Source organism: Tiliqua scincoides, chromosome 1 (genome assembly GCF_035046505.1).
Source record: "Tiliqua scincoides isolate rTilSci1 chromosome 1, rTilSci1.hap2, whole genome shotgun sequence".
NCBI lineage: Eukaryota > Metazoa > Chordata > Lepidosauria > Squamata > Scincidae > Tiliqua > Tiliqua scincoides.
The window spans coordinates 299,867,595-299,892,240 of NC_089821.1; the positions used below are offsets into that span (position 1 = coordinate 299,867,595).

The 24,646-nt window shown below is 47.9% G+C and overlaps 1 protein-coding gene and 1 pseudogene across 2 annotated transcripts in view; both read right to left on the reverse strand.

Moving 5' to 3' along the window:
* Positions 1–24,646, reverse strand: part of BEGAIN (brain enriched guanylate kinase associated) — a 164,804-nt gene that overhangs the window by 134,096 nt on the left and 6,062 nt on the right. The window lies entirely within an intron of this gene.
* On the reverse strand, positions 22,006–22,125 carry LOC136637488 (5S ribosomal RNA; annotated as a pseudogene).

The window sequence follows — 24,646 nt, forward strand, 5'->3', positions numbered from 1 at the left end:
GCGCACTATGGGTTTGGTAGCCTTCCCTTTTCAAAGCAGAAGTTTGATATTTATTTGCTTTGCGAGTTGGATGAGAATACAAATGTTCAACCACCGTCAACAAAAGAGCATTCTTAAAAATTAATTAACTGCAATCAAGCACTTGATCTTCCAAGAGCTGGAACAGCACAAAGCTAAAGTAGAGATTCCCACAATGATTAATGGATGCTCTTGGGTTCCAGTGGAATAATTATACTCCATTAAACTTGTTGTGTGCCATTTCCTATAATCTGTCACATATAGGCAGTGTTTAGCTGGATATAGCAATGCACGTCTTCCTCCTCCCTGCCCTAAATGGTTAGAGCAGTCCTAATGAGCACTTGGAAGATTCTGAGGATTTTTTTTTTATGTTTAACAGAACACCTGAAAAGTTTGATTTAGTTGTTGCTCCCCCTTCCCTTTTACCCTCTCCCCTTTCCAAAAGACTTATCTTGAAGAAGGGGAAGGGTATGACTGCACTATAGTTTGCCAGGGATTTGTCATCATTTCATATCAGAGCATAATTTAAAGCCAGGGATTAAGGGGCTTTACTTGTATCATGTTCAGTGGATGGTTGGCAACCTTCAGTCTCGAAAGACTATGGTATAAGCCTACAGCACCCAGTATTCCCAGGCGGTCTCCCATCTAAGTACTAACCAGGCCTGACCCTGCTTAGCTCCCAAGATCAGATGAGATCAGGCATCTGCAGGGTAACAGTTGTCATGTACAGTGGGCCCTCCTTATCCACAGGCCTGGCATCCGTGGATTTGATCACCTGTGGATGCCGAGTCCAGGCTGCAGAGGGCCTCCCAGATGTGACAGGAAGCCACTTCCAGTACACACAGGCAGCTTCTGGTTGCATCCAGGAGGTGATCTGAGGAGACTGGGCGACCTCCAAAAGACTGGGCACAACCTCTAGGTGAGTAGTTGTGGCATCATGCCAGGCCACCTCACAGATTCCAGTATCCATGGGGGAGCCTGAAACATTTCCCCACCGATACTGAGGGCCCACTATACTAATGATAACTGGCTGCGTAAGAAGAAAGTGGACAGGGCTTACCCAAGACCTCCTGGGGTGGCATGTCAAAAACCGCCCCCCTCTTACCTGGTGATCTGCCAGCCTCTGCTCCTTGCTAACTTCCCACTATGAAGTGTCCAGTTCACCTGAGCCGATATCATTATGACATGAAGAGATGTACTAATGTGTGGACCAGTGCCATACAAAGAGGGTGCCCCCCCCCACTCCACACATTAGTACATACAAAGAGAGTGGGTGCCAGGTTGCGGGGGGGGGGTGTCCAAGAGGATGTTCAAACACATATATATATATGCGCAAAGGGGTGTCCAAGAGGATGTTTAAACTTCTTTTTCAAGAAGAAACGTAACAAACGCTAAAGATAAATATAGATAGATAGGTAGATAGATAGATATACACATATACATACATACACACAATTTACAAAGTTAGCTCCAAACAACACAGTCCTGGAACGAGCTGGAATCCCTAGCATGTATGTATGCACTACTGAAACAGAGACGCCTGCGTTGGCTCATTCATGTTGTAAGAATGGATGATGGCCGGATCCCAAAGGATCTCCTCTATGGAGAACTCGTGCAAGGAAAGCGCCCTACAGGTAGACCACAGCTGCGATACAAGGACATCTGCAAGAGGGATCTGAAGGCCTTAGGGATGGACCTCAACGAGTGGGAAACCCTGGCCTCTGAGCGGCCCACTTGGAGGCAGGCTGTGCAGCATGGCCTTTCCCAGTTTGAAGAGACACTTGCCCAACAGGCTGAGGCTAAGAGGCAAAGAAGGAAGGCCCACAGCCAGGGAGACAGACCAGGGACAGACTGCACTTGCTCCCAGTGTGGAAGGGATTGTCACTCCCGAATCGGCCTTTTCAGCCACACTAGACGCTGTTCCAGAACCACCATTCAGAGCGCGATACCATAGTCTTTCGAGACTGAAGGTTGCCAACAACAACAGTATATATATATTTAATACACACACAGTCCAACAAAAGAAAATGTTAACTGTCTGCACTTCTTCTCAGGGGATTATTATTATTCATGTCATGCCATGACTATTACTGAAAGTAATTTTGTCATGGGGGGTGCCAAAAATGTATGGGCCCCGGGAGCCAAATGACCTTGGTGTGAACTAGAATACTAGAGAGTTTTTTCAATGAATGAATGAATCAGTTAATACTAATGAATGCAAAGAGTATTCCAGTATCTGCCAGTCATGTCTTAACCTTTTAAAAGACAGGCCAAGGAGAAAGAGAATGGCAGTGTTGATCAATGTTATCCTGAATTTCACTCCCATTTAAGAAGCTAATGAAGGATGCCTTCAATGATATTTAACATATTTCAGTCATGTGCCTGTGGTAATATATCCCATTCCTGAAACGAAATCTCATTCTCTCCTTCCACTTGAACTGTGAACAGTTTGCAACCCAACGATTTCCTCTTAATTATTTGGATTTACTTGGCTCGCTCAGTCCAGTTAATATCCCTGTCATTCCAGGTTGTAGAGATGCATTAGCAGGGATGGGAACTACACTCAGTGACTCGGACTTGAGTCATGAAAATGCACATTTTTGATGACTTGTGAGTCGCGCGCATGGAAGATTCTGAAAAAACACTCGAATCAGGGACCCCCTGACTCTGCAGTCGTCCCCATGCATGCAGACTTGGGTCTGCCTGTGTCTGGGTGTGCTTGCTTACTGTTTTCACAGTGTGAAAAACCTCACAGCACCATCAGTCAGCCTGCACTGCCACAGCTGATCCCACCTCTCTCCTGGGCCCGATCCACCTCCTGGACTGCCCTCCCCCCCAACAAAAATGCCCCCTCCCCATCCCTGGAACACCCTCCTGACACTCTCTCACCTCTCGCACCAGCCTGTCTGGGCAAGTGCAAACTTACTCCCTCCGGGGCTGGATTTGGCACCAGCAGATCCTTGCACCAGCAGGCCAATACGCTTCCTTGCGCCAGCCTAGATGGCTCAAGAATAACCACAAACATGCTTTATGGCACATTTGCGAGACACACCTGGGCCAGCGTAGGGGGCCTGCACCAGTCTAGTCCAAGATTTGGATTGCGCAGTAAATCTTACTCACTTTCCATTGTGCTTTGCAATGTGATCATTTTAAAAGTGAATGGAGTAAAAAAAACAGTCCTTTTAATTCTGCATTTCAGTGGTCTGGCATTTAGTAAAGAATACAGCTGTCCTGCTAATTAGTTATATTGCCTCATAATTGTTCTAAAACAATATTCAAATACTATTAACTTTAAAAGGCAGAACTGTCTTCACTTCCTCTCTGCCTCCTGTGGTTAGGGTTGCCAGGTGCAACCAGGCAAATTGCATTACAGGAATCCCCCAGTATCTGTGGGGGTTTTGTTCTGGAATGCTCCACGCTTAAGTGAAACCAGGGATACCAGGGAATGCTGCCCACCCTCCAGAGGCGAGGAAAGCTGAGCTCCCATCACCTTCAGAGGGTCTTCTGAGCCCAGCAGAGGCCACGTGTGTCCACCCGCAGCCTCTGCTGGGCTAAGAATGACTTGTAGAGCAAATTGATGTTTTTAATGAAAAACCAAAAGTTGCGGTTTTCTTGCTCTATGAGTCATTCTCAGCCCAGCAGAAGCCGCGTGACACTCTGCATGACACGTGTCAGAAGATACTCCAGAGATAAAGGGAGCAGGGCTTCCCTCGCTCCCAGAGAAGGCACATGGGGAAGGGTGCAGGGGGGCCTGCAGACCCAATCCGTGGATAAGTGAAACCGCGGATATGGGATCCCCCTGTATTAAATTCCTCAATACCATGGGAGACAGGCCTGGTTAGTACTTGGATGGGAGACCGCCTGGGAATACTGGGTGCTGTAGGCTTATACCATAGTCTTTCGAGACTGAAGGTTGCCAACCAACCATGGGAGACCAGGCAGCCAGAGAACTTGATAAATAGGTGAGAGAAGCAGTGACTGCTTTTTCTCTTGATGCGTTTCTTACATGTTCAGAATCTTTCTCTTTCTAAAAAGTGTAATCTGCTCTGAGCTCCTGCATAGTGTGGAAATGCAGAATACAAAATGGAATATTGATTTATGATTTAAATACTTGTAAGCCGCCGCTCCAATATTTAATGAAATGTTCAGATAAATGGATACGTGGGAACAGCCAGGGTGTAACTGGCCGGCGTGCCACCCCAGAGCATGCTGGTTGGCCTGCTGCCCCCTCCAACCCAGAAGTAATTGTAGATGTCACAGCAACTATTTCTGGAGTGAAGCTGGCCACACCATGAATGACTGCAGGAGGTGGGCAGGTTCTCCTGCCCTCCTGCGCAGTCATTCTCAGCATGGTCAGTCAGAGCAAAGCTGGGTGCTTTGCTCTGTCCATGCCGAGAAAGGCTGCGGGGGATGGATGGGCAGGAGAACCCCCACAGTAACTCTCAGTGTAGTCCACGCACTACTTGGAGCAAGGCTGGCTGCTTTTGCGGGAGGCCTTGTGTCAAGAGGCTTGACTGCAAGCAAGGCAGGCAGGACTGCGGCAACTGGCCATGGCAAGGGGGGCATTGCCACCCCCAGACAATGCCACCCGAGGTCCTGTGACCGTTCCTCAGCTATGCAACTGGAACAACACCCTATAACAGATGTATTCTAGTAACTTATTAAGGAAAACATCACTGGCATCAGGGCACAACAAATGGCCCAATTCTAACAGGCCATATGTTGTGCTGTCCAGTGGCACTCTAGTGGCAGTGGCCTTGCCGGTGTCACAAAATGTGAAGTGCTGTTGTGCGCAACTGGGCCACCAGCAGAAATAGCAAATAGCAGTGGCTGCACGACAACAGCCTTAGAAGATGCACTGGTTAGTTAGTGTGGGGGTGGGTGGGTATATCTGTATACCATAGTCTTTCGAGACTGAAGGTTGCCAACAAAATTCTGGGTGGGTGGTAGGTTTAGGTAGGCGGAATGGGGCGGGGACTGGGGCAGAGAGGGGGGGGCCAAGTGTGGAAAGGGTTCAGTGAATGATGGCAGCAGTTCCGCTCAGTGGCGTAGCTGGAGGGGGCGGAGCAGCTAGTCTGGCACGGAGGCTCAGTGGGGCGGGCAAGCACCCGTGGACATTATATATCTGGACTTTCAGAAGGTGTTCGACACGGTCCCTCACCAAAGGCTACTGAAAAAAACTTCACAGTCAGGGAATTAGAGAGCAGGTCCTCTCCTGGATTGAGACCTGGTTGAAGACCAGGAAACAGAGAGTGGGTGTCAATGGGACCTCTTCAGCCTAGAAAAGAGACACCTGAGGGGGGACATGATTGAGACATACAAAATTATGCATGGGAAGGATAACGTGGATAGAGAGATGCCCTTTACACTCTCACATAACACCAGAACCAGGGGACAGCCACTAAAATTGAGTGTTGGGAGAGTGTTGGGAGAGAGTGTTGGGAGAGTGTTAGGACAGACAAAAGAAAATATTTCTTTACTCAGCATGTGGTTGGTCTGTGGAACTCCTTGCCACAGGATGTGGTGACGGCATCTGGCCTGGATGCCTTTAAAAGGGGATTGGACAAGTTTCTGGAGGAAAAATCCATTACGGGTTACAAGCCATGATGTGTATGCACATCCTGATTTTAGAAATGGGTTATGTCAGAATGCCAGATGCAAGGGAGGGCACCAGGATGAGGTCTCTTGTTATCTGGTGTGCTCCCTGGGGCATTTGGTGGGCTGCTGTGAGATACAGGAAGCTGGACTAGATGGGCCTATGGCCTGATCCAGTGGGGCTGTTCTTACGTTCTTATGGCATTGGTTCTGCTTCTGGCATTTCTTGTGTGCTTGGGATGATTAAGGAACTGAAACTAAAGCTGCCAGTATTATAATGCCCTTATATAAATCAATGGTGTAACCACCCTTGGAAGATGGTCTATGATTCTGGTTGCCCCATCTCAAAAAAAGAAGAAAAAAGAAGAAGGGGATATTGGAGAACTAGAAAAGCTGCAAGAGTTGGCAACAAGAACTATCAGGGAACTTACAACATTTTGGGTCTTAGAAAATGGGAACTAAAGGTCAGTTCTTGACCATTGTGACCCAGACTTGGCCATGGTGACCCATGCTCTCGTGACGTCTAGATTGGATTACTGCTCCTCCTCTGGCCTCTGAGGTGTGCGGAAGCCACACGCAACCTCTCCACACCTCAGAACACCTCCCAGGTGTGACAGGAAGGCACTTCTAGTCGAGTCCAGGAGGTTCAGTAAGGACTTCCAGACATGGGGTTGGGACCCACAGTAAGTCACATCCATGGACCTTGAATATGCGGATAATGAGGACTAAACTGTATATCCCTTTTCAGCAAAAGTTCTCAAGGTGGTTTATACAGCAAAGGGAAAGAAAAGAGGGAGCTCACAGTCTAAAAAGACACACAAAGGAGACATCAGTGACAGCCACTGGAAGAGAAACGATGCTCAGATGAACACAAACACATCTGCCCATGCTTATTATTATGCTTTTAAAAAACCTTCAGCTGGCAACTCAAACACAACAGACCCTAGCCAACCTGACTGCTGAGACTGGCATGAGCCAGCTCAACCAGAGTTTTTCCCAGTCCTCCTAGATCACAGTTATCCACTGCTGCAGAAACTTTAGGGAGCTGCCTTTGAAGGCAGTCTCCTTCTAACTGGTTTTGCCTTCATTGTGGCAGCACAGGCTACTGTTTTGGTCCTGGGAAGGGGTAGATCTGGGGGAAGGAGGGAAGCACTGGTGTACGGACTTGACCCATCTTTCCATCATCACAGGGGCCTCAAGGCAGCCCACAATATTGCAACAGCAATACACAGCAGTGATTAAAACTGGATCAAACAGAGAAACATAAACATCAAAGTAGCTCAGAAGAAGCCTGCTTAGCCGCCTTTGAAATACACATTGATGCAAATGCATGCTTCATTTTCGTGCTAGGTGAAATATTGGAAATGAGAAGTAGTGTGGGATGGTAGAATCCACCACACCAGTGTTTCTCAACAAGTGGTACAGGTACCACCAGTGGTACTTGAGGTGGTGTCTGGTAGTACTCATGGAACCTTTGAACACCTGCTGCCCAGTGATGAAACCAGGAACGCAACACAACAAACAGTGGTAGGAGGCTCAGCGCAGCATGCAGAGCATGATTTCCATGCACAAAAAAGCCCTCCCATCCACCCTGAGGGCCCAATCCTATCCAACTTTCCAGCTCTGGGGTAGCCACAATGCATCCTCGTGGTAAGGGAACACATGTTCCCATACCTTGAGAAGGCCCCAGTGACTGTCCCTCCGCCACAGGATGCAGTGCACACCCCACTGGCACAACTACACCAGCACTGGAAAATTGGATAGGATTGGGCCCTGATCCTCTTATTGGTGTTTGTCATGTCGCATCTGGCCTCCCAACCCGGAAGTAACTGGCGGTGATGTAATCAACAATTACTTCCGGTGGTACTTCAAATAGGTGGACCATGTGAAATGGCACAGTGGAGGATGAAGGTTGAGGAACACTGCACCACACCACAGCAGGCCACAGGTCCCTGGCTATATAGTGCTGAAATGCAAACCTTGCACATGCTTAGATCCACACACAGCACAAACATTTCAACACCAGTCCTCGCCACGCAGATTGACAGGCTGGGAACGGGCTCTTCAGCGGCACAATCAGTGGTAATGCATCCCACCATACAACACAGTCCGGGAGCATAAGCGCCACTGGCAGGGTCGCCGGTGTAGCATGCCAATTTGCGATCGCTCCCATGTGGGTTGGCTTAAGCGTATGCCTCGCTCATTTTTTAATATGCGGATCAGAATGCCAGAGACAGCCCTCTACAAGGAGCCCTCTAGATTCGAGGAAATATTGGCAAAGTCATCTGGGGACAAAGGACAGCGTCGTGACTCATCCAGAGTGAATCTGGTGCTTACAGCTTTAATGAGGAGCAAGCAGGGACAGTCCATAACATCACAGAGGATTCTGAGTCAGAGGTGGCAGGTCCCCCTTGCCTTAATTACTGCCATTCCACAATGACAGGGAAGTATAGGCTAAAAAATGTTGACAGCCTTCCAGTGTTGTGTTACCTTTTACAAATCTCTTGCAGGAGAACTCCCAGCATCTCCCTTGAGCTAGCGGCAATGTGCTACTACAATGGCATTCCGCGATGTTGTTATTATTTCAGGGCCGAATCAGAATCTGCAACGCCACCACATTTATAGGGTTAAGTGAGTAATTGTGTTTTGCGCTGGTCCTTGTAGTGGCCTTTAATTGTGGCTTGTCAGCACAATTTGCCGGCTTCTAGTAATTGCGGAGCTATTTTCTTCCCGAGAGATTATTTTTATATTCAGGCGCTCTACTTTTGATTCCTGAATTAGGATGTTCTAAGAATGGAAGTACTCCTCTTTCCCAAAAGATGTAAGACTTAAATAAATAAAAAAAAGCCAAGAGTGTGAATGGGCAAGTTCTAAAAGGAATGCAGGTCTGAACCAATCCACTTGGAGCCCATTAAAAAGAAGAAGCACTCAAGCTCCAGCAGGACACTGCTGGGATTAAAAACTCATGCAGGTCAAGGACTGGGACGAGATCATGGGACACAGGAGAGCAAAGGGATGGAGAATTCAGGAACAAGGATGCTGAAGGACTGGTGCAAAGTCATCCAACAGAATGAGAACAATAAACTTGAAGGGATGACAGTCTGCAGCAATACAGACTTTCCCAAACATAGGGCAAGAGGGGAGAGTAGGGGCCAGCAAGATGATACAGACAGGTCTTTTTATATGTGAATTCGCTATTGGTGAATGTGCTTATCTGCAGAATTGCCACCTACCTCTTGTTATCTGAGACTCTGTTCTTGTGATTTTCGAATACTATGCTAGTGCTGCATCAAATGGGCATTGGCAATGGCCCATGGAGAATCGTCAGACACATTTGTGTCCATTTCCAGACTTGCCCCACCATCCAGCTGGACCTTCACAACCCTGGCGATGATCAGAGGTAGATGATGAGAGGTCTCTGGAAGGCTACTGAGGGCTGCTCTGGGACTGGGGCAAGCCAAGGGAAGGAGCCAATAGACAGAGGAGGAGTACAGAAGAAGCAACCCCCTTTCCAAGGCTGATCTCTTTGTTGTCAAGCCAGCAATCTTCAATGAGTCAAGGCAGTGTTATTCAAACTGTGAGGCACGGCTCTTAGGGAGGCGCCAGGAACTCAAAGGAGATGTCCTCTCGCAGCTACAGTCACACCCCTGGGCAGAATACAAGCCTGTCTTCTACATTTTTTTTTTAAAGCAGAAGAAATGGGAGTTGCTCAACTGCTCCCTGCGAGAGTGGCTGCTGCCGCCCCGCCCTCTTCTCCCTCCACCAGGAGGCTGCCGCCTTCTGTGTTCACTGCATGTTGTTTCCAAAGCTCTTGGACTCCAACCCCCATCTAGCAAGTACTGAGCATGCTCAGCTGGCAGTCCTTGTCCTTGCTGACCATCAGAAAGAAATCCTCTTTGATTCTTTTCTGGTTGGTTCCTAGTTCCCAGCCTGGGATCGCTTCTCATCAAAGTGAAATCTCTCTTTTCAACCCCCTCCCTCTTCCACTCTCCCCTTTCAATCTCCAAACCTTCCTGCTTTCCTCCCCCTCCCCAAATAAAACACCTCCCTGGGGTCTTAAAGTTGTTTCCATGCAGTTGGCAAAGGGGGGGGGGGGAAGAGAGAGAAACCCTTTACTTGGCCAGGAGCAGATAAAGGGTACTGTTTTTAAAGTGATTTATTAATCTTGTTGTTTGACTGAAGAGGAAAGGCTGTATTTTTAAAGTGATGAATCTTGCTGTTTGAAGGGAATGCTCATCAGCCATTGATGAAGTGATTACCAGCCCAATCCTATCCCCACTTTCCTGGGAGTAAGCCCCATTGACTCTAATGGGACTTACTTCTGAGTAGACATGCATAGGCTTGAGCTGTGCATCTCCTAGTATAGGAGACAAATCAGCTTCCTAACCAAACCCTTAACAGCTCTGATATATTTTCATGATCTATTTTTTTTTCCCCACCAGCTGCTGGAGAAATTTAATTTCATTAAATTAATAAAGGGTTCAATCCTATCCAAGGAGAATGGGAGAAATGACTAGTTGGATTGGGGTCCACAGGGGTGTGAGTGTGTGTAACGTTGGTCAGACTGGTTGTTCACAAAGTTCATTTGATAAAACAATTCTATTGGTATGCTTACAAAGTTTAAAAAAATGAGTCCTGGACCAGACAAAATCTACCTACTCCAGCATCCTGTCTCCAACAGTGATCAGCAGCTGATCATTTATAAAGCATGTATATTGCTGTGTATTAATAATATATTTTTAAGATCTGCATTTAATTAATGATATGAACATAATTAATATTAATATAGTTAATATTTCTGGCCACTTCCTGTTTAATGATGTCACTTCCAGCTGTCAGGAACATGATGGGGACTCATGGCCAACAGCCATGGGGGTCAAGGGATCCATTGGCCAGAAAAGTTTGAGTACCACTGAGTCAAGGGATAGCCAGCACAGAGAAATCGCCATCACTATCGCTACAACTTTCAAATCATCAAGGGATATCTAGCGCGGTGAAGGAAACATCAGATGTTGGAGATATTGATGAGCCCTCCCTATCACCCACCCCATAGACTTCAAGTTAAGATTCAGGTTCATAGAGCGTATGGTGAAGAGGGTTCCGTGAAACCAAACCCCTTCCCCCATAGGCTCAATGATTCAGTATCTACAAATTCAGTATCCACTAGGGTGGTGTAGTGGTTTGGGAGGTGGACTTAGACCTGGAAGATTTCAGGTTCAAATCCCCCCTCAGCCAAGAAGCTTCCTAGATGACCTTGGGCCAGTCACTTTCTCTCAGCCTCACCTACCTCACAGGGTTGTTGTGAGGACAGAAGGAGGGGAGCAGCTGTCTACACAGCCCTGAGCTCTTTGGAGGAAGGGCGGTATAAAAATGTGAAAAATAAAAAAAAATTAAAAAAAATGTGAAAATAGGTTTTCCAGGGACCTAATCCTAGCAGATGAGAACTGTACAGAGGGGCCTGTATCCATGGATCCTGGATACAACCTGAGGGCCCTGGACTCTGCCCCCTTAAGGGGCCATGGGCAGGGGGGACTAAGGGGGCTGCAGGGACTGGTACTCACCAGTCCCTGCAGCAGCCTCCCAGGGGTACGGGGAGCCCTGCGTGACCCTCCGCAGGGCTCCCCAGCATTCTAAAAGTGAAAGTGCAGAGATTGCGCTCCACTACCAGTTTTGTGGAGGTGGGGCGCGATTGCTGCACTTTCACTTTTAGATGCTGCCTTCCCCCCTGCAAGAACTTACTGTGGCTCAAACTGTCCTAGAGAGTTTGAGATCTGCTGATGTAGTGGTTCTGGAGTTGGACTTAAACCTGAATGATCCAGGTTTGAATGATCCAGGGCCTCTGGCCCTCTGGAGACTTGCTGGAGCCTGAGCTGGCCTGATGCAACTGCTGTCAGAGTGATGGCCAACTGTTCGACCTCTCGAGTGAGCTGTGGGACAAGGGCTCCCTCCACTGCTTGCTATTTCACATCTGTGATGCAGCAGTGGCAGCAAAGGAAAGGCTGGCCTTGCTTTGTGCAAGGCCTTAAGCTATTGCAAGACCGTCATTGATTCATAAGTTCCATCTCTAATACATTCATTTATGTAAATTTATTCAAATTTGAAATGTAAACTAATTCTTTTTCCCCCCAGCCCTCAACACAGTGTCAGAGAGATGATGTGGCCTTCCTGCCAAAAAGTTTGGACACCCCTGGAACAGAGGTATATGAAAATATTTTAACCAGGGCTCCTCTTCTGCCAAGAGGGCAGCAATCTTCCCCATTCCAGAACCCTATGTGCTTATTGGTTGTGCAGGTAACTGCACACTGATATACAGAATTGCATATGGTAAATGGTTTCTTCTCCCTTGCATCTTCTGTCCTCAGGATTCTGGGTTTTGGCTGCAATCCATCAATACTGGGCAACTGTTAGTTAGTGAGCTGGCAACCTTCAGTCTCGAAAGACTATGGAATCGCGCTCTGAATGGTGGTTCTGGAACAGCGTCTAGTGTGGCTGAAAAGGCCGATTCGGGAGTGACAATCCCTTCCACACCGGGAGCAAGTGCAGTCTGTCCCTGGTCTGTCTCCCTGGCTATGGGCCTTCCTTCTTTGCCTCTTAGCCTCAGGCTGTTGGCCAAGTGTCTCTTCAAACTGGGAAAGGCCATGCTGCACAGTCTGCCTCCAAGCGGGCTGCTCAGAGGCCAGGATTTCCCACCTGTTGAGGTCTACTCCTAAGGCCTTCAGATCCCTCTTGCAGATGTCCTTGTATCGCAGCTGTGGTCTACCTGTAGGGCGCTTTCCTTGCACGAGTTCTCCATAAAGGAGATCCTTTGGGATCCGGCCATCATCCATTCTCACAACATGACCGAGCCAATGCAGGCGTCTCACCTGCAAACCTGTACAACCTGCAAACCTGTAACCTGTACAAAGTTACCAAATCAACCATTCTCTGCACCCTTTAACAGCAATTTCACCTGCAGATGATTGTAGGTATTCAATATTTATCCCCCTGCCATGAAAAGCTTCAACTGCCCATTTCTACAGACCAAACTGCTCTTAAAAGCACTAGAGCAGGCAGGCCAGTTTGTTATTTTTCTAACTGCAACTGGTCTGCAAGCTTACTGGACAAACCCAAAATTAAATACAATGCTAGCGTTCCCAGTATCCTGCACCATCCTGAATCTGCACCATAGCAGAATATCATTCCATAGTCTTAGCGGCTGACGATCTCTCTCCTCAAATCCAATTCTGTCCAGCTTTGTTTTGGAGCAAGCACTGGGTAATTAAATTGCAGCTGGTTTTATTTATTAAAAAGCTTCATCGGACTTGGCTAGGGAAGGAAACTGTCAGTGCCTTTGAATTATCTATCTGTGAAGCTGCATCCTGCATTCTAAAATAGTGTATTATCGCCGATCCTGGCATTAAACATTTAGAGGTTGAGAAGTTGCAGTTTGTCTTACTTTGGTGAGATGAAACAGGTGGGCCTGCAAGGTGCTTAGCAATCCTCTCTCCATTTTTTTGCAGTCCCGGGCAGGCATTAGAAACAGGAACACTTTTGAGCTTCTTACAGATTGTGCTCAGCTTGGTTGCAGGCAAGTAGGGCCAGATTAGTGGAGGAGGTGAGCCAGGTGACTGCCTGTGGCTCTGGGAGACCTCTGTGTTGGCAACCTTCAGTCTCGGAAGACTCTGGTATCGCGCTCTGAAAGGTGGTTCTGGCACAGCGTCTAGTGTGGCTGAAAAGGCCAATCCGGGAGTGACAATCCCTTCCACACTGGGAGCAAGTGCAGTCTGTCCCTGGTCTGTCTCCCTGGCTATGGGCCTTCCTTCTTTGCCTCTTCGCCTCAGACTGTTGGCAAAGTGTCTCTTCAAACTAGGAAAGGCCATGCTGCACAGCCTGCCTCCAAGCGGGCCGCTCAGAGGCCAGGGTTTCCCACTTGTTGAGGTCCACTCCTAAGGCCTTCAGAGACCTCTGAGTGCTTCAGTTATTCATAAAATTGAAATGCTTCTACAAGATTAGAAGAAACACATCTTATTAAATTACATATACAGTGTTCCCTTCTCATCAGCAAGTTTTCAATCCACGGATCTGATTCAACACGGTTCACAAGCCTGCACTGGTGCAGCCTCAGGGGAACTCTTGTACATGACCACAGGTTTCATGGGGGAGGGTCTTCTGAGGGGTGGGTGCCTCCCTGCATCTCAGAACACCTGCCAGAGCCTTCTGAAAGCACTTCCAATTTAGCGAAAAACCGGAAGTGCCCTTAAGAAGTCTCCAGTGTAGAGGCCACATGCAACCTCAGCATGCCTCAGGACATCTCTGGATATGACTGGAAGATACATCTGGTTGTGCCCCTAGATCCTCTGAGCCTCCCCCCTGCAGATTTAATTATCCATGGATATCAGTATCTGTGGGGATTCCGGGAATGGATCCCCCCCCCCCTGTATACCGAGAGCAGATTGTAATGTGATTTAAGTTACATCTTGATAGAAACCAGCATGGTATAATAGTCTTGGATTGGGGAATATTTGAACCAGACTTGGATCACAGGAATTCAAATCACCCATTGGAAATAATTCACTGGCTGACTTTTTGGCCAGTCAGGTCTTTCTCAGTCTAACTTTCCTCACAGGGTTGTTATGAAGATAAAGTGTGGGGGTAGGAGAACTGTCTATGCAACTCTGACCTCATGGAAGGAAGGGTGAAATATGTAATGTAGGGCAAGATCCCAACCTCATGTTGGGCTGGCGTAAGGCCCCTGTGCAAGTGTCATGAAATGTGCCATAAAGCACATTCACAATGACTCAGGTTCCACGTAGGCTGGAACATGAGGATGCATGCCGTCCTCCCAGTGCCACATCCCAACCAGGCAGGGGTTTGCTCCAGCCAAAGGCAACTGACATGGGGGATTGGACAAGGTGGCAGTAGGGTGGAATGGGGTGTTTTTGGATGGTAGGAGGCTGGGACAGTGGGCAGACTGGATCTGGATGGAGGGTAGGACTGGCCTTAGCAACTTAGGCTGGATCCTAACCATCTTCTAACCACTTGACCTGCCTGTTCCAGCACAGGTTAGAATGACAAAAATAAGAGGATACAGAATTCAAGTACATGTGCTTATTTACTGTCTCCTACAATAGGAATAAATTATACGTTATTAAACATGTAAATTAAATATGTTGTTGTTAATACCTCACAATGAAAAAGGGGGCTACATATACCATTAAAAAAAGGGATCATAAAGCTGAACACACGGAGGGAGCACCAAAGACGCTGCTCGCTTGAATGTCACTTGGCTGAAGGGCCAGCCCAGCTCCAAAGTTGTGCAGGAGTTTTAGCATAGCTCGGTAAGTTTTATGGCCAATCAAAATTAGCAAGCAGGATGCAGTGGGTCAATATGCATGGGGCACAAGGCAGAAATATTTGGCCATCTTATTACTTCAGCAGCAAGGAGCTCATTAGAAAGAAACATAATGTATATTTCACAGTGTACCTTTCAATTGCACTCTAACGACTGAAATGGTCTGCCCTTGCTTGTAGACAGGGTTTGGGCTGTGTGCTTTTGAGTCAGCAGTAGTTAGCATTTAAAGTGTCTGTGTAAACATACACTGCCAACCTACATAAATGCATAGAGTGCAAGAGGTTTGTGATTAGGAGTTTAGCCTGACTTCCGGGCTTAAGGAACACTCGTAAACACCACTCGACACCCCGGTGCTATGTGCATCTAAGAATTATCCACAGTGTGAAGGGTTCACTTCCACAGGTATTTCAGAAGCTGGAGTGTTTAGAGGAAAACTGAAGCTTTCTGCTGACTCCCACTTCTAAAGGGAGAATCCATCACTTGAGGCTAAACTCTGACAGTGTCCTAGTCCCCTCCCCCCACAGTTATTCTGAAGGTTGGAATGGTGGCCTTCAGCTCTGCAGGGCAAGATGAAACACAACAGGTCAGTATAGTTCCTGCAGCAACAAACAGTATCACAATATTAAGGGGTGTGTGCGTGTGCAAAAGAATCTTTCAACAGTTCCTGAGTGTCACCCACACACTATTTATCTCTTTCTTTTCTCCAATTACTCTGTGGAACTCCTTGCCACAGGAAGTAGTGACGGCATCTTGCCTAGTAGCCTTTAAGAGAGGATTGGACAAATTTCTGGAGGAAAAGTTCCTCATGGGTTACAAGTCATGGTAGGTATGTGCAAGGTAGAGGTAGGCTGCCTCTGATTGCCAGATGCAGGGGAGGGCACCAGGGTGCAGGTTGTGTCTGTTGCCTTGGATGCTCCCTGAGGCATTTGGTGGGCCACTGTGAGATACAGGAAGCTGGACTAGATGGGCCTTTGGCCTGATCCAGTGGGACTCTTCTTATGTAACACCCATAGGCACCAGGAAAGCCTAGTGACAGCTTTCCTAAAATATGGGAGTTCTCTAGTCTCAAAATATGGGAGTCTTTGACAGTCCTGGAGCTGTGGTGCAAGGCCAAGTTGTGCATGAGACCCAAGTGCTTTGGAAGCCCCCAATGTGGGTGTCTGCCATACCTCTGAGAAGATGCTGCTGTTATTGGATGCTGTGAGAGCGCTGCTGCCATTATTGGCATTGGTTAGCTGCTGCTCCCTGTATCCTGCTGTTTCCAGCCAAGGTAAAGTGAAAGGGCCCTACTAATATAGGACAGCACCCAGAAACCTGGCCATGTCTCCTCTCAAATCTGGAAGCTGCCCTGCCATGGTGCCACTCATTTCCAGGCACAGTTACTTTGGTGTTCCTATGCCGGGATGCTGCCAAAATCCAGCCCTGTAATTTTAAGATAGCTATCTAAGGCAGTGGTTCTCAAACTGGTGGGTTGCGACCCACCAGTTCATGTAAAGCTTCCCCCACCCCTTTAAGGGGCAAGGGAAGGGGAGAGGCAGTGACGTGCTCACCAGGCTCACTAAAGGGGGGGGCGATCCCCTTATGTAGGGCTGCTGCAGGAATTGAAGGGAGCCCCTTGCTGCCCTCTGCAGGGCTCCCCAGTGATTAGAATGTTCAGGAAAAGCGACTGGAAACAACTTCTGGTTTTGCGTTGCAACCAGGAAGTGGTTTGCAATCGCTTTTTCTGAACATTCTAAGCATCGGGGGGGGGGGGGTCCTGCAAAGGGCTGCGTGGGCAGTGGGGCAATGTAAAAGCACCCCCTTCCCCCCTCCACTTAGGGCCTCCAGCCCAGGGAGGACCTCCCCCCAAGGGAGGTTGCTGCCCTTGCCCCACCCCTGCAAGGACTTATCCCAGGAGGATAACTCCCAACAAGTCTGATAACCACTGATCTAAGGGCTTTCTCAGAGTGCTCCCACCAGCAGAAATCAGGTAGGTGATCCAAAGGACCTTTTCAGCTGTGGCATCCCACACATAGAATACTGCTGCAAGAGTCCCTCCTGGTTCCAACGCAATAGCCTTTGTGTTGTTGGTTGGTGGCTCTGTGGAGAGAGATGGGCATCTCCCAAACCAGATTAGGACTATGGTGAGACAAAGGAACTGGAATCCACAGGGTTAAGACTTCAAGTCTACAGGCAAAAACCTTTCACAAAAGACTCATCCAGTGATAGCTAAAGGAGGATCTGTCTTGGGCTGAAGAACATATGAAATTCCCTTAAAATGAGTCAGAGTATTGCCCCATCTGTTAAAGTATTGGCTACTGTGGCCTATGGTAGCTCTCCAGTGACTACTGCAGAGATTTTTCCCCACACTACAACTGGAAATGACAGAGACTGACCCAGAGACTGTCAGGATACAAAGTAACAGGCTCTGTCACTATGGCAGGCTACAGTGGTTTCTTCTTGCAAACTACAAGCCAGATGATAGTGAGCCACCACAGACAGAAGGTACAGCCTAACATTCATACCTAGCCACGCAACAAACATTACCAAGGTTCAACATCTCAAACCTTATATTACCTGATTATGTGGGGTCTGTACTGTGGTCTAACGTAGGCAATAATTACTACAGCGGGGTGGATTCAAGAAAGTACAAGTCTGAAACAGCTACACTGCAATACTGTGAAACAAGTTATAACTGTCAATTGCAGACCACATTTGGCATATCAGACAAACGGGCTGAACAAAATATAGCCTCTATTTTTGGCCCCTCTCAGAGCCCAATCCTGAGCTCTGCACACTGGTTTACCCGCCGGGGCGCACTGTCACAAATGTGCCATAAGGCGTGTTTGTGGGACATAGTGCCAGTGGAAAGCTGGTGCTCTGCCACTTGGTGGTTGCCCAAGCCATCAGGTGGCGGAGAGGTAGGTGGGGGAGTGGGGAAGCGGCGTTCCAGGGCAGGGGGGAGGTGGAGGAGGGCAGGCAGAGGGTGGGGAGGAGGCATGCTGAGGGGATGGCACGGGGCAGGAAGAGGGCGGGAGCAGTGGAGCTCAGCTCTACTGTATCCTGAACTTCACGTTGAGCCACATAGCCCAACATGGAACTCTTTGATTCTGCAGCAGCTCCAGAGCTGCCACAGAATAAAGTAGCCCCATTATGGGGCTACTTTCTCTACCTGGGGGAAGGGGATGAACATCCCTTTTCCCTGAGGAGCTGGTGGCAGCTGCCCAGTTGTGCTCAGCCTGCTGTGGCAGCCATTTTCGGCACTGCAGCAGCCCTGAGCATGGGGCAGCTCAGGATTGGGTTGCTCATCATGAACTCTGCAGGATGCACATATAGGTTCAGCTCCCTTCTTTTCTCTCTGTACGTGCATTTTATAGTCAATGCAAAAAGAGGCCTGCTGAATCAGGCCAAAGAGGCATCTTGATTCCTTCAGTGGCCAGCCAGAAAGCCCAGTGGAGAGCCCAGACGCAGGGGCGCACTGACAAATAACCATCTTCCACTGTTGCCGCCCAGCAATTGACATTCAGAGGCAAGATGCCTCTGAAACTGAAGAAAAATCATCCTCCACCTGATTAGTACCCATTGCTAGACTTGTTCTCCTTGCATTTTGTCTAATCCCATTCTGAAACCATCAAGGTTAGTGGTTCTACCCACATTTTGTGATGTCATCTCTTCAAGTCCAGCAGGCCAGACAATCCCTTTAAGAAACTTCCTGACGTGCTCTTCAACCTCTGTTCATAATGATGACTCACTTTTTTGTTTTAGAGTGGCAGCCAAAATACTTCCAAGCTACTTCCTACCATATAAGGCCATAGTAATCACCGGACTCTTAATCTCATGCATTCTTAATTTCCATAAGAAGTGTGTACTAATGACTTCAGTCCTGCATATCTGAATAACTGTTTCTATGGACACAAAGGCTTCAATGACTGTCTGTCTCTGTCTCTCTCTCTCTCTCTCTCTCTGGGTGGGTGGGTGGGTGTGTGTGAGAGAGAGAGAGACAGAGAGAGACTTTCCTCAAATGTGAATTGGTAATACTCTTCCATGGTTCCCAAACTGTGGGTCAGGACCCACTGGTGGGTCATCAAAGGGTGATGGAAAGATCTGATAACTAATTTGCTTCAAGCCCTGCAAGACACAGTAGCTGCTAACTGCCTTGCAAGGAGCTCAGCTCCTGCAGTTTGCAAGCATGTGTAAATATATGGAGACAAGTATATGAGGGTCTTTTTTCTGTTTACTACTACTTATAAATATTATTTCTTTCTAGAGCTCCTTTCTTGAAAGTCTGATAAACCTAGGTAGATCCTGACAGAGTGTCATTTTAAAAAGTGGGTCTCGGTGCTAAAAAGTTTGGGAACCACCGGTCTAACTAGCATCTCTTAACTTCAAGGATCTCCTTTTATATTTTTCATCTAACACAATAGCCTCACAGCAAATTTAGAATGCATTTTATATTCACTTTCCTATATGACTTGATATTTTGCACTGCTTTTCCTGAATCCTTGGAGATTCAGAACCTACTTGAAAAATAGCCTTTAGGATGCTGGATGGTAAAATGAGGACCCCCCCACCGCATATTTAACTAAACATATATATGTAATCCTTGTGTTATTTTAGCTCCCACTTGTGTTAAACAAACTGCTTTATCTGCTAGGGCAGTGATTCTCAAACTGATGCGTTGGGACCCACAAGTGAACCAGAAGAAGACCATTCCCTCCTTAAGGAGAGTAGCCAAGTGCCCTGGAACCTGGGTACAGGCCAGCCCTGCAGGCCTCACCAGGATCACACTGCTACTGGGTAGAAAAGTGCACTATGGCTCTCTGGAGGGTCCAGGGAGCCTGCCACCCCCTCTGCAGCCTTCCCCCACCTCCAACATACTGGAAGAAAAGCAAAACAAAACACAGCAAAAAAAGGAGAGGCACATTTCTCCTACCCTTCCTGCCCCTTTGCCAATATTCATGAACATGTGCAGGGCCCCTGATGTGTTACTGCAGGATGACTGGAAGCCAAGTGGGGCAGGAGGTCTTGGACTTTAAGCACTGCTCCTACTGGAGCTACCAATGAAGAATTTGGCAGTGTCATTTCTCATTCCTGCCACCAGAGGGCCTAACAGAAATCCAGTTTACAACTATTCATTTGTTCCTTTACTCCTGTGTGAAGGCGACAGGGCATTTTTTCTTTATAGGCAGCTTCCTATAATTAGGAATTAGAACTTATTCTTATGTCCCAAAATGTCTATCTGTCATAAGGTAGCTTGCGAGGCAGTCTGCTTTGATTCTGCAGCTAAGGTCAAAATGAAAAGTGCCTTTTCTATGTACTGTAATGTGCTGCATTACAGAGTTTGGTCCAACAAGAAGCTGACGGAACATACCAAGATCCAGGTCTACAGAGCTTGCGTCCTGAGTACACTTCTGTACTGCAGCGAGTCATGGACTCTTCGCTCACACCAGGAGAGGAAACTGAACGCATTCCACATGCGCTGCCTCCGACGCATCCTCGGCATCACCTGGCAGGACAAAGTTCCAAACAACACAGTCCTGGAACGAGCTGGAATCCCTAGCATGTATGCACTGCTGAAACAGAGACGCCTGCGTTGGCTCGGTCATGTCGTGAGAATGGATGATGGCCGGATCCCAAAGGATCTCCTCTATGGAGAACTCGTGCAAGGAAAGCACCCTACAGGTAGACCACAGCTGCGATACAAGGACATCTGCAAGAGGGATCTGAAGGCCTTAGGAGTGGACCTCAACAAGTGGGAAACCCTGGCCTCTGAGCGGCCCGCTTGGAGGCAGGCTGTGCAGCAAGGCCTTTCCCAGTTTGAAGAGACACTTGGCCAACAGTCTGAGGCTAAGAGGCAAAGAAGGAAGGCCCATAGCCAGGGAGACAGACCAGGGACAGACTGCACTTGCTCCCGGTGTGGAAGGGATTGTCACTCCCGGATTGGCCTTTTCAGCCACACTAGACGCTGTGCCAGAACCACCATCCAGAGCACAATACCATAGTCTTCCGAGACTGAAGGTTGGCAACAACCAATGCGCTGCACACAGGGGGTAGTTTCTGTTCTAAAACGGTTTGTGCCTTATTTGCTCCCGATTGTAATCCATGAATATGTGTACTGCATTTGGAATGTTTTTAAATGTTTCTTTTCTGGAGCTGTCTCAATATAGCCATTTATTCATGTTGTCTATATTGCTTTTCTAGACCAGTGGTCAGAGTTCTGAGGGCAGGGGACAGCATTAAATTTTGCAGGATGCCTCAATGCACCATGTAAGCTGCCCCTCCCTCTCGCTTTCGGAGCCATTGCGGGCAATAAGAGCAAAGCAGATGTATCTCATAAGAACAGCTCCGCTGGATCAGGCCATAGGCCCATCTAGTCCTGCTTCCTGTATCTCACAGTGGCCCAGAATGGGCTCTTGTCACCCAGAATGGCTCTGACGGTGAGGGGGGTTGGGCCACCTTACACAGCACATTGAGGCACTCTGTAAGACTCAGCACTGTGCCCCCCCCTCCCCGGAAGATCACTGTTTTAGATGTGAAACCTTTAAGACCAGTATGCTTTTCATTGGTACTTTATTCATAATCAAGTTGTGTAAGAGTGCAATCCTATGCTTGTCTACTCAGAAGGAAGTTCCATTGTCTTCAACAGGGCTTACTCTCAAGAAATATTGCATAGAATTGGCTCCACAATCTATTTGTGAGAATTCAACATGGGCATCTCCTCCTTTGGTAGATTTAGGGCTAGGTGAGAAAGTCCCTTTCCCCCCCCCCCCTTGATTTGGGCTCATTTTCACCTGTTTTGGACCACCCTCTCAGAGACTGTGATGCTGCAGCATCCTGAAGGGGATGATGAGTCATTCTAAGATAGTAGGCATGTTTACCTTGTTGTGGTGTTTGAGCATCTTCTTTCCCAACTTAGTAAATAAAGAATTTCACTTTAAGTCAACCCATTTGTCTGTAAAGCAGTGGCATAGCTAGAGGGGGTGCAAAGCACTACATGTTGCAGGGAGCATCACCATGGGCTCCATTTTGCTCCCACCACCCAGGCTGGTTGGCAACCTTCAGCCTCGAAAGACTATGGTATAAGCCTGCAGCACCCGGTATTCCCAGGTGGTCTCCCATCCAAGTACTAACCAGGCCTGACCCTGCTTAGCTTCCAAGATCAGACGGGATCGGGCATGTGCAGGATGTCTATGAAAGCGAGGGGGAGGGGCTGCTTGCATGCCACAGTGAGGCTCCCTGCAAAACTTAGTGCTTTGCACCCCCTCTAGCGATGCCACTGCTGTGAAGCCACGTAGGGTGTGACTGGGGATGCCACCCAAAGCCACAGTGCCTCAGATAGGCCACCACTGCAGCACGCTATAAAAAGGTGCCTTACTGTGCTCCATTACAGTTTTCACAAACCAGGCATTAGTTCCTGTTTTATTTAAAGGAGACATGCAAATGCTCCATGCAAAGGAGCATGGTAAGGAAGCAGATCAATGCAGCTTGCATCAGCACATTGCATCAGCAGCAGGCTGGGGGGGGGGGGGCCTAGCTGCAGACTTGAAGTAAAGGACCCACAGCCCCCTCTCTGCTGCTGACTCAAGCTGCATCAACCCCCTTCATGGATGGGACAGCCTTGCATGAAGCCACCTGATTTTCAGGAGCAGAAAATTCAGGGACTTGGGGACCCAGCACCCCATATTCAATTCTGCAAGTGAAACCCAGTTAATTTTCACAGGTTATAAAAAGCAGTGTCACAAGCACCCCTTGGCACATTTTCCTATATCCAATGTTGGGAGCACCTGGTGCGTTATGAGGGCTCACCCAGCTGTCTTGCTAAGTGTGGGTGCAAGGATTAACTACCTGGGAAAAAAAGAAGAAAAGGGGGCAGCAAAGGTTGGCAAGGATGTTAAGATATAATCAGCAAATAAAACAAAAACCCTAATGAAGCCCACCTGATTTCCAGGACAGGAAATGCAGGGATACAGGTAACTAGCATCCCTGTATCCAACTCCACAAGTGAAACCCAGGTAATTCTCACAGGGTCTTCTCACCCCGTTTACTTATTCTACTCCAGCTTCTTGGTCCTTGCACCCACACTTAGCAACGATGGCAAGCAAGCCACCATGAAATATAAAATGCTCCTGATATCAGGCCTCGTCAAAGGGGCTGCTGGGTGCATGACCCAGTATATGCCCAATCTGGGTTGATTGGGATGCCAAGGAAAGGATATGGGTTACTTATGTGGAGTTCTTCATTTTAAGTGCCCCGAACACTGGAACGGGCAGCCACAAAGTCAAACAGACATTTGTCACAGAGCCCAGTTCAAAGGGCAAAACAAAGTAGCACAGTATATGTACATGGGTTGTTTACTGCCAAAGCATCAGGGGTAGATCAGGGGTGTCAAGCTTGTTTCACATAATGGGCCGAACAGCACTCATGTCGCTTTGCTGATGGAAGTGCCATCATTAAGCAGGAAGTGATGTCATTAAACAGATGATGGCTACAAATAACCTCACAGAGAAGCTCATTAGCTACAAACGACAAGAGAAAACATGCAAATCTTGTCCACATTTTCAAGATATGCATGAGCCAATTATCACCCAGGCTGCCCTTTCAGCCAAGGCATCACTTTACAGCTCAGCAACTGAGAGGTGCTCTGCAAAATGATGCCTTGGCAGAAGTGGCACCGCTGAAAGGGCAGCCTGAGTTATAACTGAGTTCTCCTAGCCCCTTGGCAGTGTCTCCCTCTCTCACTCCTCTTCATCTGCACCTTACCCTGAAGCATTATTTGCTTTCTGAGGCCTCTTTTTGTCTCCCCTTCCCAGAGCCTCAGCAGAAGCAGAGCTGCCAAAAGGGCAGTGCTGGGACAGCCCAATTTTTACAGGGATCAGATACAGAGCTTCCGGGGCCACATCCGGCCCGTGGTCCTTATGTTATGACACTCCTGCTGTAGCTGGTTAGATAACATGTAGTAATGATGCAGAAGGGAACCACAGAAAGCAAGAGATAACTACTGTACATAAGAACATAAGAACAGCCCCACTGGATCAGGCCATAGGCCCATCTAGTCCCGCTTCCTGTATCTCACAGCGGCCCACCAAATGCCACAGGGAGCACACCAGATAACAAGAGTCCTCATCCTGGTGCCCTCCCTTGCATCTGACATAGCCCATTTCTAAAATCAGGAGGTTGCATCATGGCTTGTAACCCGTAATGGATTTTTCCTCCAGAAACTTGTCCAATCCCCTTTTAAATTAAAAAAAATAGGTGCACAGAACTCAAGCATGGTTGAGCTGCCCTACTGGTAAGGCTAGCTACTTGGCAGGCAATGGTGCAAACTTGGAATGGGTGGCAGGTTGGTGGCAGGCAAAACAACAAGCAAGCACATCCTTTGACCTGTCTTTTCTGCTTGGAATATGCCCAAACTTTGCTTATGCTCAGAGATGCTAATGCCAGAGCAAGTTTTGCAGCCTGCAGGCCTACACCTAACTTGAGACATACAAAATTATGCAGGGGAGGACAGAGTGGATAGAGAGATGCTCACAACACCAGAAGCAGGGGACATCCACTAAAATTGAATGTTGGGAGAGTTAGGACAGGCAAAAGAAAATATTTCTTTACTCAGTGTGTAGTTGGTCTGTGGAACTCCTTGCCACAGCATGCGGTGATGGCATCTGGCCTAGATGCCTTTAAAAGAGGATTGGACAAGTTTCTGGAGGAAAAATCCATTACGGGTTA